Source organism: Trachemys scripta, chromosome 11, assembly GCF_013100865.1.
Source record: "Trachemys scripta elegans isolate TJP31775 chromosome 11, CAS_Tse_1.0, whole genome shotgun sequence".
NCBI classification, from domain to species: domain Eukaryota; kingdom Metazoa; phylum Chordata; order Testudines; family Emydidae; genus Trachemys; species Trachemys scripta.
In genome coordinates this window covers 3,507,695-3,520,178 of record NC_048308.1, presented here as the reverse complement: position 1 = coordinate 3,520,178, position 12,484 = coordinate 3,507,695, and the positions used below count along the sequence as shown (strand labels likewise).

The following is a 12,484-nucleotide window of genomic DNA, read 5'->3' as shown; positions in this document are numbered from 1 at the left end:
CCCCCCCCCCACGTCCAGTCTCCCCTCCCCCACACTCAGCCCCCCCCAGGCAAGCCCCCTCCCGACCTCAGCCCCCCCGCTCTCGCCTCCCCCACACCTACCTGGGTCCCAGCCGAGCCCCGAGTGGGGGGAGGAAGCCGTTGGTGCCCGAGCCCAGGGAGCCCCCCCACAGCTCCCTGCCCCGCGGCAGGCCCGGGGGACGCGGGTGGGGAGCAGGCTCGGGGGCGCAGCCAGGTTTCCGGGCACGGGGGGGGAGGGTCGCAGGCAGGACCCGGCAGCCCGCCTGCCCCTGCCCCAGCCCCCCGGCGCTGCGGGACGGGGCCTACCGGCGGGGGTGACGGCAGACGAGGCCGGAGCGGGAGAGAGGCCGGATGGGGGGGGCGAAGGCGGGGAGCGAGTTGCCAAAGGGGGGGGGGAGCGCCCGCCACCCTCACGCGGATCGAGGGCAGAAGGGGGGGGGCGACCCTTCAACGTGAGGCGCCCGCGACCGCCGCTACCGTCCCCGCTGAAAGCTCCACCTCCTCCACCCAGAAACTCGTGACGTAAACCGCAGGGGCCGTCAAAGCCAGGGCCGACGGGGCGGGGAGAGCTTGAGGAGAACGTCATCCCGCCAGAGGAGAGCCGTGGGCGCACGCGAGCACGCACAGGACGCCCGCCCTCGCGCTCATCACAGCGCGACCTGAGGACGCTAGGGGAGAGGGAACGCGGCCCTCGGTGGCGCATGCGCACTGGGAAAGCCACCCGTGTGGTCCAATTCCGGCGCATGCGCCTGAAGAGCGGCGCGGCGGGCTTCTCTCGTCGCTTCTTCATCTGCAGGGTAGTTGAAAGAACCTGGCTTCGCATCATCTCGCTGTGCGCATGCGCACGTAGACTACATCTGGGGAGCCAGGATGATGCCCTGTGACCCTTGAGGGCCTTGCTGCAGGGGCTGTGGTAGGGCAGCTGCTGTGGGGGCTGAGCTCTCGCTAGCTGCCCCTGGGCCATCATTGGCCCTATCCTCTTGCTGCCAAACCACGTGCCCCTGCCCCTAGAGCTATAGGGGAATCTCCACTAGCAGTATAGGGGCTCTGACACACAACGGGGCAAGGCTGCTGCCAGGCACTAGCACTTAGTTGGCATCAGGTTTGGGGGAGGGAGGTGTTCCCCCCAAATTGCAGGGACACTCCACAGTGTGGGGGAGAATAGGAGGGTCAGGCTGGAGGAAGAATTCATTCACCTCTGTCTCCAGGGTTGTAGGCACTGTTTGCTGGCTATGCACCATCCTATCTGCCCCCTTCTGTGCCACCGGCTGAGGGGTGCATTGTAATTAGGCTTGGATGGAGTAGATTTTTAAAGGTAAACATCAGTTCCACCATACACACATGCACCAACTGATAAACAAATATTTCCATCAGTAATTGAAATGTACAGCTAGGCAAAATAACTAAAATGCGGCATGAGGACTTATTAGAGTCAAACTCTACTGATTGAGGCTTTTGAATGAGGCTTGTTCCAAATAGACTAGCAAATGAATAGTAAAAACAGGTATGGTTTGTTGATTTAAGAATATTTACTTTGTATATTTTGACGTGATGTTAATAATTTATGTTTTAACAGTTTATAAAGCTTTAATTTTTTGACTCTCAACAGTTACTGTCATTAAATTATCTGACCTCCCCAGTTTCCCTCAGCTGTGAAAATCTAAATCTAGCAAAATTAGAAAATGCTTAAAGCCCATAATTTCATGCAACTATGAACATTTAAATAGATAAAAGTTTAAAAGACATGCTTAAACATAGATATCTGTCAAAATTAAAATATAAATGTTTTTGCCAACTCTAAGCATAATGTAAAAAGGAGGCTCAAAGAAGGGAGCTTGTAGGGGGAGCAATTTTTCACCACAAATAGAGACCGTTGCCAATCACACTGACCAGTACTGTCTCATGGGCGACGTCCACCTTGATTGCATTGGCCTTGTTAGCACTACAAAAGTAATCAACTGTTAAGAATAGGCCTCTTCCACCTTAATTGAATTGGCCTCGTTAGCACTGACCCCGACTTGGTAAGGCAACTCCCATCTTTTCATATATATGTACTGCTTACTGTATTTTTCACTCCATGCATCTGATGAAGTGGGTTTTAGCCCACGAAAGCTTATGCCCAAATAAATTTGTTAGTCTCTAAGGTGCCACAAGGACTCCTCGTTGTTTTTGCTGATACAGACTAACACGGCTACCATTCTGAAAATTGTTTCTTTATACTCCCCATCTGATGTCTCGGACTGTAAGCTCTTTGCGGCAGGGACAGTCTTTTTGTTCTGTGTTTGTACAGCACCTAGCACAACAGGGTCCTGATCCATGACGGGCTCCCAGGTGCTACAATAATATAAACAATAAAAATTAATAAATGCAAATGCCCCCAAATGCAAGGCCGAGTGCATAGAATCTTCCACACAGAGAGCCAGCCAACTTTTCACATTGCTCCTTCACTGTATTTTCTGTGTATCTCACAAAGAGATCATTACCAATATAGCTGTACTATCAGACAATACAGGTTTCCCAGTAGAAAAAGAGGTGATTCAGGTTTAAAGCCATATATTTAAGCAGTAATGCCTGTACTTGCCAGTCTATTACACACATCTCACTCTCTTCTTTCAGGCTGGGGGACGGGTGTCATTTTGGTCAAGAGTAGCATTTAGTGAGCTAAGAGGTCAACCATCTCCATCTTGTGATGACCAAGAGGCAAATTCAGTTACAGGCAACCTTAGGCCAACAGCAATTTGTTTCTGGACTCCTTGTGTCAAATTGTGCTATCTCTAGAGAGAGGATTGTGACAACTGCACATGAAATTAGGGGAAGTGTTCAGTGTCCTCCGAGCAGTGACTTCCTCAAAACCTGTTGTTGAGATTACAAGGTTTCAGAAGGTTATTGCATCATTATTTTGGTGTTTATGTACTGTATCCCCTGGTGCTTCTCACTTTGCTATAGATTTTTGAAAAGGAGATTAGTTTGTCAGCTCATTGCAGAAGAAAAGTTTTAGAGCAATACTGTACTTTACCTTCTGAAGAGATCTGGGACCAGAGAGTTATTAGCAGGATGGTTCTGCAGTTAAGGCAAAGAATAGGGAGCCCAATTATCTAGATTAACTGTTCAGTAATGCAGGCCAAGACCCATGAAGGGGGAAAGGCGTAGCGATGCAGAGTTTTGCAGCACCTACCTTTTAGGCACCTAGAAAAATCACAGGAACAACAAACTCTTCAATAGACAAAGCCTGAACTAGGTGCCAAACATGTGGCTCTTTTACAGTTAAAGTGCGGCTCACAGAGTGTCTCCCCCCCCCCCTCCTCCATTCTCCACCTACCAGACTGGACAGGGTGGAGCTCAGGGTTTCTGCCCTGCAGGTGGGTAGTGGGACTAGGGCAGAGGTGGGCAAACTACGGCCCGCAGGCCACATCTGGCACACGGGACCGTCCTGCCCAGCCCTTTTGCTCCGGGATAGGGAGGCTAGCCCCTGGCCCTTCCCCTGCTGTCCCCATCCCCCGCAGCCCAAGGTCACCGTGCCGCCAGCGCTCTGGGTGGCGAGGCTGCGAGCTCCTGCTGGGCAGCACGGCTGCGAGAGACGCCAGCCTGCCCCGGTGCTCTACACTGCGTGGCGGCATGGCTGGCTCCGGCCTGGTAGTGCGGCTGCCAGTCCTGGTGCTCTGAACGGCATGGTAAGGGAGCAGGGAGCGGGGGGTGGATACGGGGCAGGGGATCCTGGGGGGCAGTCAGGGGACAGGGAGTAGTTGGATGGGGCGGAGGTTCTGGGGGGTGGGAGGGTCGCTCAGAGGACGTGGAACAGGGAGTTGGATAGGCGTGGGAATCACGGGGGGCCTGGCAGGAGTAAGGCTAGAGGTCAGGGCAGTCAGGGAGCAGGGGGGGGTTGGATAGGGGGTGGGGTCCCGGGGGGCAGTTAGGGGCGGGGGGTCCCAGGAGGGAGCGGTCAGGGGGCAAGGAGCAGGTGGGGGTTGTATGAGTCAGGGGTTCTGAGGGGGGAAGATGGAGGGGGCGGATAGGGGGTGGGGGCCAGGCTGTTTGGGGAGGCACAGCCTTCCCTACCTAGCCCTCCATACAATTTCAAAACCCCGATGTGGCCCTCAGGCCAAAAAGTTTGCCCACCAGTGGACTAGGGGCTTCTGCCCTGCGGCGGGGCCTTTCTCTTGAAGGGAGGAGGTCTAAGGGCTTTAGCCCCACGGGGGGGAGTTGGGGCAGAAGCCTCACACCCCAGCAGGTGCCACCCCGTGGAGCATGTTGTGTGTCTTGCGGTTCTTGACCTTCTGAAGATTATTGCATGCGACTCGGAGGGTCAGTAAGTTTGGCCACTCCTGTTCTATACAACGAAGGGGAAGAGATCGGTGCCTTAGACTGTGGTCGACAAAGGCAGCAAACTATACAGGGAGCTGCCTAAGCTCTCCAAGGGGAGACACTGACCAGAGGGATGTGTGCTAAGCTCTGCCCTTTTCTCAGTGGTAGGCACCAAAGTCCAGCTGTGGGGAGGTGCCTAGCACTGCTAGCAATCCATGAACTGGCAGAAGACAAGAGATTTGGCTACCTCAGTTGTGTTTGGGGCCTGAAACAAAATGGCAGGGGCGGGAAGAGGAAGATTTCCCTTATAACCTTTAGCCTCTAGTGGATAGGGTACTCAGCCTGAATGTGGGAGACCTCCCAATTAAGTTCCCCCTCCTCCCGAGAGGAAGAAGGGATTTGAACAGGGATGTGCTACCTCTCAGGCTAACAACTAGGCTCTGGAATATACTGATGTGGGTCTCTCTCACTCTTGCTGATTGAAGCTGAAGTTGATCCACTTTAATTAATTAATAGGGCCAATAAAAGTTAGAATAATTATATGGCCTAGTGGTTAGGGCACTCACATGCGAGTTCAAATCCCTTCTTCCCCCTGGCCATTTTGTGTAAGCTCACTTAAGGGGCCCGCTCCAGTTGGCAGCCTCTGACCACACCTACCGGATCGGGCCTCCATACATAACTTAGGTGGATAGGCACCTGTCTTTCCCGGTTTGGGAATCATCCCGGGGCTTAGGCAAGAGATGGGCACCTGGATGCCAGTCATGAGGCAGTACTGCGCATGCTCAGGCAGGAGCAGTGTCTAGAATGAAGCTGCAGTGTGCACGCCCAGAGGCAAAAACTCAGTCGCCGAGTTTTAGGCACCTACAGGGTTTGCTGGTAGCCAAGCAGGAATATTATGAATCGCAGTGATGCCTAAAAATGGGACTTCAGTGCATAAGTACCTTTTGTGGATTGCACGCATCCTTAGATACTATCATGATAGCCATTGGAGAAATCCATATTTATTTTTCATAAACCTTTATGTTACTATAACTCCCACATGGGGCTCTATTGTGCTGGGCATTGTATACGCAGATGAGAGACAATTCCTGCCCCAGAGCATTTACAATCTAAAAGACAGGAGGAGACAAAGGATTGAGCAGGGACGGGACAAACAACAGATGCACGAACACAAACAACTTTTTTAGTTACATGTGTTATTGTTTCAGTGGGGTTTCCTTACATAAGGGCTACTTGCTATCTAAGAGGATTACAGGATAAGACCATCCTATTTTTATGTGCTTTGAGATCCTTCAAAGGCAAATGCTGTTGTGAAAGATAATTGAAATGGTTAATACAAATGTCTCTTTAAAAGTGCCAAATAAGTACACAACTGATGAGCATCCAAATGAGAGGCATGAAGCTCTGAATCACACTAATGAATAAGGGTCCCATTTAACAGTATTTTGTCAGGACCCTGAGAATTAAAGAACAGAGGGTGCACAAGGGTCCTGCCAAGTCAGGCAGCTTCATCCCACAGCAGGCAAACCGTTGCCAGGCGTGTTCCTAGCCTGCTGAGATGATGACGATCATTGATCAAAGCTCCGTTCAGAACTCTCAACTAGTCAGTAAGCAAGGTGACCTTTTGCACTAAGTGACAGGAGAAGAGCCAAGAGAAATGCTGACTTGGTGTGATGCTTCTGCACCGTCTCGTACAGTGTTTCTCGGCGACCGCTAGCAGATCAATGAGCCACAGCTGCCTACTGTGCTTTGAAAACACATCCAACATTCCCCCTTTTATTCCTGTTCCAGCCCACAGCCATGTGTCCGTTTTAAATGACTTTAGAAAGGAATTTCAGTGAAGGGGAAATAATAGCTGGAGGGTGGGGTATTGAAGGTAGCTTCTACCATCTTAGAGGAACTCTAGCAAGGTTGGAGAGAACTCATCATTTCACCTTTTCCCCCTTTATATCTGGCTCAAATCATGCAAACCCTCCAAGCATACAGTTCCCATCCACTGTAATGGTAGTTCAAGGGCTGGGGCACTTTGAAAAGTCAGTGTAGTTCCTTGTGGGTGCCAGTGTTGCTTGTGTCAGAAGAAATAATCCCAGGAGCTCAGAGTCTGTGGTGCTGGGAGTGGTATAAATACTCAGAACACATTTATCTCTTTTTTTTTTAAAAGAGAGAGAACATCACCAACATGGGCTAGCACTTTCAGAATAACTTCACCTATGCCTCAGCAAACTGGGTCTATGCCAAGGTCTCTGCATTAGGGGTGATTATTATTTATTAAACAACTTGTCAGCACAGACAAAGTCTCCTGGTTCCTCCCTTCAATGCAACTTCCTGATCTTTAATATGGGGAGCCCCTCATTCAACCCAGGGGTGGCTCATCCTGTAATCAGGGCTGGCTTAGCCACAGGCTCTCCAGGCCACAGGCAAGCCACCCTATTACAGGTGTATTAACAGGAGTGTCATATCTAAGCCACAGGACGTAATTGTCCTGCTCTGTTCGGCACTGGGGAGGCCCCAGCTGGAGTGCTGTGTCCACTTCTGGGCACCAAACTTTCAGAAAGATGTGGAGAAAGTGGGGAGGGTCCAGAGGAGAGCAACAAAAATAATAAAAGGTTTAGACAATCTGACCTATGAGGAAAGGTTAAAAAACTGGGCACATTTAGTCCTGACAGGACCGGCTCCGGGGTTTTTGCCGCCCCCAGCGGTGGAGGGAAAAAAAAAAAAAAAAAAAAAAAAAAGCTGCGATCGCAGTTGTGATCAGCGGTACTCCGGCGGCAGCTCCACTGCACTGCTTTCTTCTTCGGTGGGAATTCTGCAGCAGATGCTTCCCTCCGAGAGGGACCCACCGCCAAATTGCCACCTAACAGCCCGACGTGCCGCCCATTCCCCTTGGCCGCCTCAAGCACCTGCTTGCTGGGCTGGTGCCTGGAACCAGCCCTGAGTCCTGAGAAAAGAAGACTGAGGGAGGACCTGTTAGCAGTCTTCAGATATGTTAAGGGCTGTTATAAAGAGGACAGTGATCAGTTGTTCTCCATATACTGTACCTTGAAGATAGCACAAGAAGTCTTCTTAGCGTATGCGCACCGTGTCTCAGGTGGCACGTGACCAGGCTTCATCACCGAATTTTAGTCTGCCGGTTGGATCATTAGCTTCCCCAGCCCAGGCCAGGTACTGATGGGGAGTGTGATGTGAATGCTGATCCATGTCCCCAAGGACAAGGAGTAATGGGCTTAATCTGCAACACAGGAAATTAGGGTTAGATATTAGGAAAAAGCTTTCTAACTACAATGATATTTAAGGACTGGAATAAGCTTCCAAGGAGGATTGTAGAATCCGCATCACTGGAGGTTTTAACTAAAAGGTTAGACAAACACCTGTTAGGGATGGTCCAGGTATACTTGGTCCTTCCTCCGTACAGGGGACTGGACTAGATGACCTTTTGAGGTCTCTTCCATCCCTACATTTCTTTGATTCTGGGCTGGTGCAGTGGATTGGAAAGTCTGTGACAGCTTAATTATATTAAGCTGCTGAAGATTTGAGTTCATTGAATATAAAATTGTGTAATACAATGGACAGAAAGCCTGTTATTTAGGTATTAAATTCAACACCGGCAGAGGCAGAGGAAGCATTAGGTTAGGGGATTGTAGAATAAGTACTAGCCGTTTCTACAAAAATAACTGGCAGTGAAATAGTTTGGCACAAACAGGGGTGGCAGACGCTGGGGGCGGGATTGCCCCTGTGTAAACTCATGCAAACGGGTTGGGCTGGAGGCAAGAGAAGGACCGGGGGGAGTTAAGTTGCTGCCACAGAGCCCAGGATTTGGCCTCAGAGCAGGTAAGAACAGATCCCCCTTTCCAGCCTGGAGCCGGCGGCCCATCCCTGCCCCACCAGGTCTCAGTAGCTCCCCTCTCTCCTCCTCTCTCTCTGTCCCCCCATTCATAGTGTTTCCTCGCACCAGTTGGCTTCCATTCATGTGGGAGTCTGTGTTGAGATCAGGAGTATGTGACCCTGCCACAGCCAGCACTTCCTTCTGATTCTGGTGGAAACAAACTGCTGATTGGTGATTTCTTGGATCTCTTCATTGGTACTTTAGTCTGTCCAACAAATTCCTGGAATCTTTCGTAGGCACTTAGTTTCGTTTTGGTAGAGCGCCAGCTCTCACAGTGGTATGTTAGCACTGAGATTACATTTGAATGGAAAATTCTCAGTTTTGTTCTGATGCTATCCGCAACCTCGCCTGCTGCACTTTGTTGTAGCTGCCAGTCCCAAGCCTGGATAAAATGGGGAAGGCTGAGTGCAGAGTAAACCAGCTAGCCTTTTAAAAAAAGATTCACTGGCTTCAGAAATTGAACCAGGCTACCATTCTGGTAAAGATGGTTGCTCAGCATAGAGCACTGCTGACCCCGTGTGCTGCATGAAGGTTCCTGGTGAAAGCCAGTCAGTGGAAGCCAGGATCCTGTAAAGTTTCATTCTGGCAACAAGAAAACATTTTGAAGTGGCCTCTACTGCATTGTTCTCCATCTCCCACCACAGGACACATGTATTTCTGAGCCAGTCTGTACCCTATGTTCACCCCTTGTTCAAGACTATGATAAATTTTGTACAAACTATGCCTTGTAAGGTATCATTTGAAAACTCATAATTTGCTGATCATTATTGTCCTGATAAAATCTAACATTGTATGTAAAGTTATAAGATTCTACTGCATGTTACTAAGACATATGCCAAATCTGGGGAAGCAGCCACAAACCAGTTCCTCAAAGACAAAAAGCAAACGGATGCCTCAGTCAGGTGTCAACAAAAGCAAATGGACCATTACCTGCTTAAGTGACCATTCTTTGGCAGGAAAAAAGGTGTGATCAAGAAATTTACATCTTGGCAAAGCAACAGCTGGAGATTCCTGTACCCACAGACTCTCTCTCCTGAACCCCAGCTGGAGAGGATTCTCAAAGAAGAAGAAAAAGTATAAGAATGGGGAACAGATACCAAGTTATTCCTCCTTTTCTCTCTAGCCACAGAAGCCGCACCTGAGGAACAAAGACACAGCTTTGGACTGACTGAGGGAGGGATCCTGTCTAAAGGGAATTCAGCCAGGAAGATGGCTGCCTGAAGCATGCGGTAAGAGCGACTTTTGCTTTGAATTCATTTAGGCTTGTTAAGTTTAGCTGCATTTTACCTTTTATTTCTTTGTAACCAATTCTGACTATGCCCCATTACTTGTAATCATTTAAAGTGTATCTTTCTGTAGTTAATAAATTTGTTTTATCTAAATCAGTGCTTGGATTGAAGTGTTTGGAAAACTCCCTTTGAGATAATAGACAATGATATGCACAAATCCTGTTAATAGAATTATAGACTTTATATGAGCTTGTGACTTTATATGTGTTGTCCAAGAGAAACTGGGCTGTACAAGACGCACATGTCTGGAGGAAGTCTAGGACTGGGGGTTTGCTAGTGGTGCTCTGCAGTGTAATTCAAGAGTGGCTGGCCATAGCACTCATATGGTTAAGCCTGGCCAGGGACTTACATAGGTTTACACCCCTGCATCCCACATCTATCATCAGGTGCTTTTACCCCAACAGAGGACCCGACAGAACATAAGGTGCAAAACATATAAAGTTTAATAACAAGGTAAAAACTAAAGAAGGTGGGACTCAGGACACCCAACTTAAACAGATAGACACAGAACAATACCTTGCCTGTTAACTCCCCCAACCAGGGCTTGAAGCCCAGGGCCAAAAATATTTACAATAGATAGGAATAAGACATGACACGCTGACACTGTACCATCTCTTGTTGGCAAGTAGGGTACGTCTCATCAGCAGAACAGGAGGACTGGCCACATAGATGGAGAAGTAACAGGGGGTCCTGTGGCACCTTTAAGACTAACAGAAGTATTGGAAGCATAAGCTTTCGTGGGTAAGAACCTCACTTCTTCAGATGCAAGTAATACCTGCCTCTGGAGATTTCCATTACTTGCATCTGAAGAAGTGAGGTTCTTACCCATGAAAGCTTATGCTCCCAATATTTCTGTTAGTCTTAAAGGTGCCACAGGACCCTCTGTTACTTTTTACAGATTCAGACTAACACGGCTACTCCTCTGATACTTGACATAGATGGAGAACCAGATCCTGGAATTGGGCACATGAGGACTTCTTCAGGTAAGTAGCTTTTCTTCCTGGTCTTCTCCCCAGCGCTGTCCCTGGGTGAGTTGAAGGTGGATAGCTGATGGACTGCTATCCTGAGTGGAAGTAAGAAACTCTCCCCAATATGCTGCAGATGTTACACCAATGGTACAGATACCTGGAGGTAATCCCACCTCTGGACTGGCTACCCCCGCACGGGCTCTGAATGCCGTTAGAGCAAACAGATTCTGCTGCTTAGAGCAAACAGATTCTCCAGTACAAACAGCTTTCACTGCTGCCTCTAGGGTGGACAGCCCCGAGTGACTGGATTGTTGGCCTTATATAATCTCCTGTTGCTGGGCAGATTAACTAGTTACATGACCCCCTATCTGTTCCCACTATAGCATGAAAAGAGCACCAAAATGAAAAAGGGTGCCAAAGCCTGGATGAAGAAAGAGAACCAAGGTGGATGCCAAAACACGACATAGTAGGCAATCCAAGATGGCCTGATAGGGAATAAAATGATAAAACCAAAAGTTCCCTTACTATATAGTATAGCTGGGAGTAATTTACACGCTGGAGGCTGGGTGTGAGCGGACCAAGAGTGGTTGCTCTCACAGCGAAGCACCTATTGAATTCCAGGGATGGGGGTGTGGAAGCCCGTCCACATCTGACAGATCTTCCCCAGCCTAAAGGGAGGAGCTACTAGACCCAGGATTCAAATGAAAGCAGAGGACAACAAATGATAAAATGGGAGTGAGCATGAGGGTCATAGGTTCAAAATCAGGGATCTGGAAGGGGCCCCCGAGCAGAGAACCCTGGACAGGGCCCACTGGTCCTCAAAGGTGTTAAGGGAGCCAGCAGAAGCAGCCCAGAGGAACTCTGCCCAGATATGTGAGCTAAGGGAGGAGCGGAAATAGGTCCCACAGTCACAGAGCACCTCCCCATCCAGCATCCTCCTCCTGGTGTGGTGAATGGCCACTTTGGCCAATGCCAGAAGGAGACTGACAAGGGGGTCTCGCAACTTCATGGGGCCATGGACAGGGTGTGCGTAGAACAGGCGGTGCGGAGAGAAGTGCAGCCAGAATCTGAGCAGGAGGAGCCGGAAAAGGGGCTGCAACCTGGCACCCTCCAGATAGACGTGTGCCAGGATCTTCCTCACACTGCAAAAAGGACAAGTGTCAGGATGGGGGTGAATCGTGCCAGGTATGCACCCGTGCTCACGGCTCTATGGAGGAGCTGCCAGCTCACAGCAAAGCAGTGCAAAAGGGACCCCAGGTTGGAGAATTGAGGGGACACAGCTGTTCAACAGTCCAGATTGTACCCTGGGGAATGTCACAACTTCTCACTAGTTTAACTTCCCGACACACGCAGAGACAGACCATCTCCTTGAGCTTCCTGACCCACATGCCACCCTTCTCCTTTCAGTGTTCACCTGATGAGATCACTGCCCTTGCCCATTGCTCTGACCACATCACGTACGTATCCCCAGGGTTGGTCTTAGGGAAAATGGCACGCTGGGTGAACATGTATTTTGGTGCCCTTTCTTTGAAGGCAGATGCACGGGGGTTGGGTGAATGGGAGGGCAGTTCCCTGTATGGTGACTCCTCCCACAGCGACATGGGAGCGATTGGGGCAGGAAGTGGGCAAGGGAGGATGCGGAACTTCTTACAGTCAGGGGAGATTTTCAGAGGTGGATCTGACCCAGACCTGGGAGCGACCCTTGCAGGGGAAGAGGAAGTCCTATTCCTGGCTGGGACTAGCAGCTGGAGTCCGGCACATGGTAAAAGTCCCCAGCCAGAACACCCCCACCCCTGACCTCCCCCCCCCACCCCCCCCCCGGCTCTGGGCCCAGCACTCAGGTGTTAAAGGGGCCTTGGACTGGCTTTATGTGTGTGGTGGCGGTTGACCAGTGTGCCCCCCTGCCCACAGCACCCTGGGTGGTCGCCCACAGCAATCGCTCACATTGCCCACCCATAAGGCTGGCCTTGCATATCCTCTTCTTTGAATCCTTCCACTGGCTCCCCATTTTTCCCTGCATCA

General features: G+C 50.1%; 1 protein-coding gene across 1 annotated transcript in view; it reads right to left on the bottom strand.

Moving 5' to 3' along the window:
• Nucleotides 1-387, bottom strand: part of MAP3K2 (mitogen-activated protein kinase kinase kinase 2) — a 100,260-nt gene extending 99,873 nt beyond the window's left edge. Inside the window, exon 1 of the mRNA XM_034785287.1 lies at nt 102-387. The gene's annotated coding sequence lies outside the window, so the exon portion shown is untranslated. The remainder of the gene's footprint in view (nt 1-101) is intronic.
• Nucleotides 388-12,484: the final 12,097 nt, after the last annotated feature.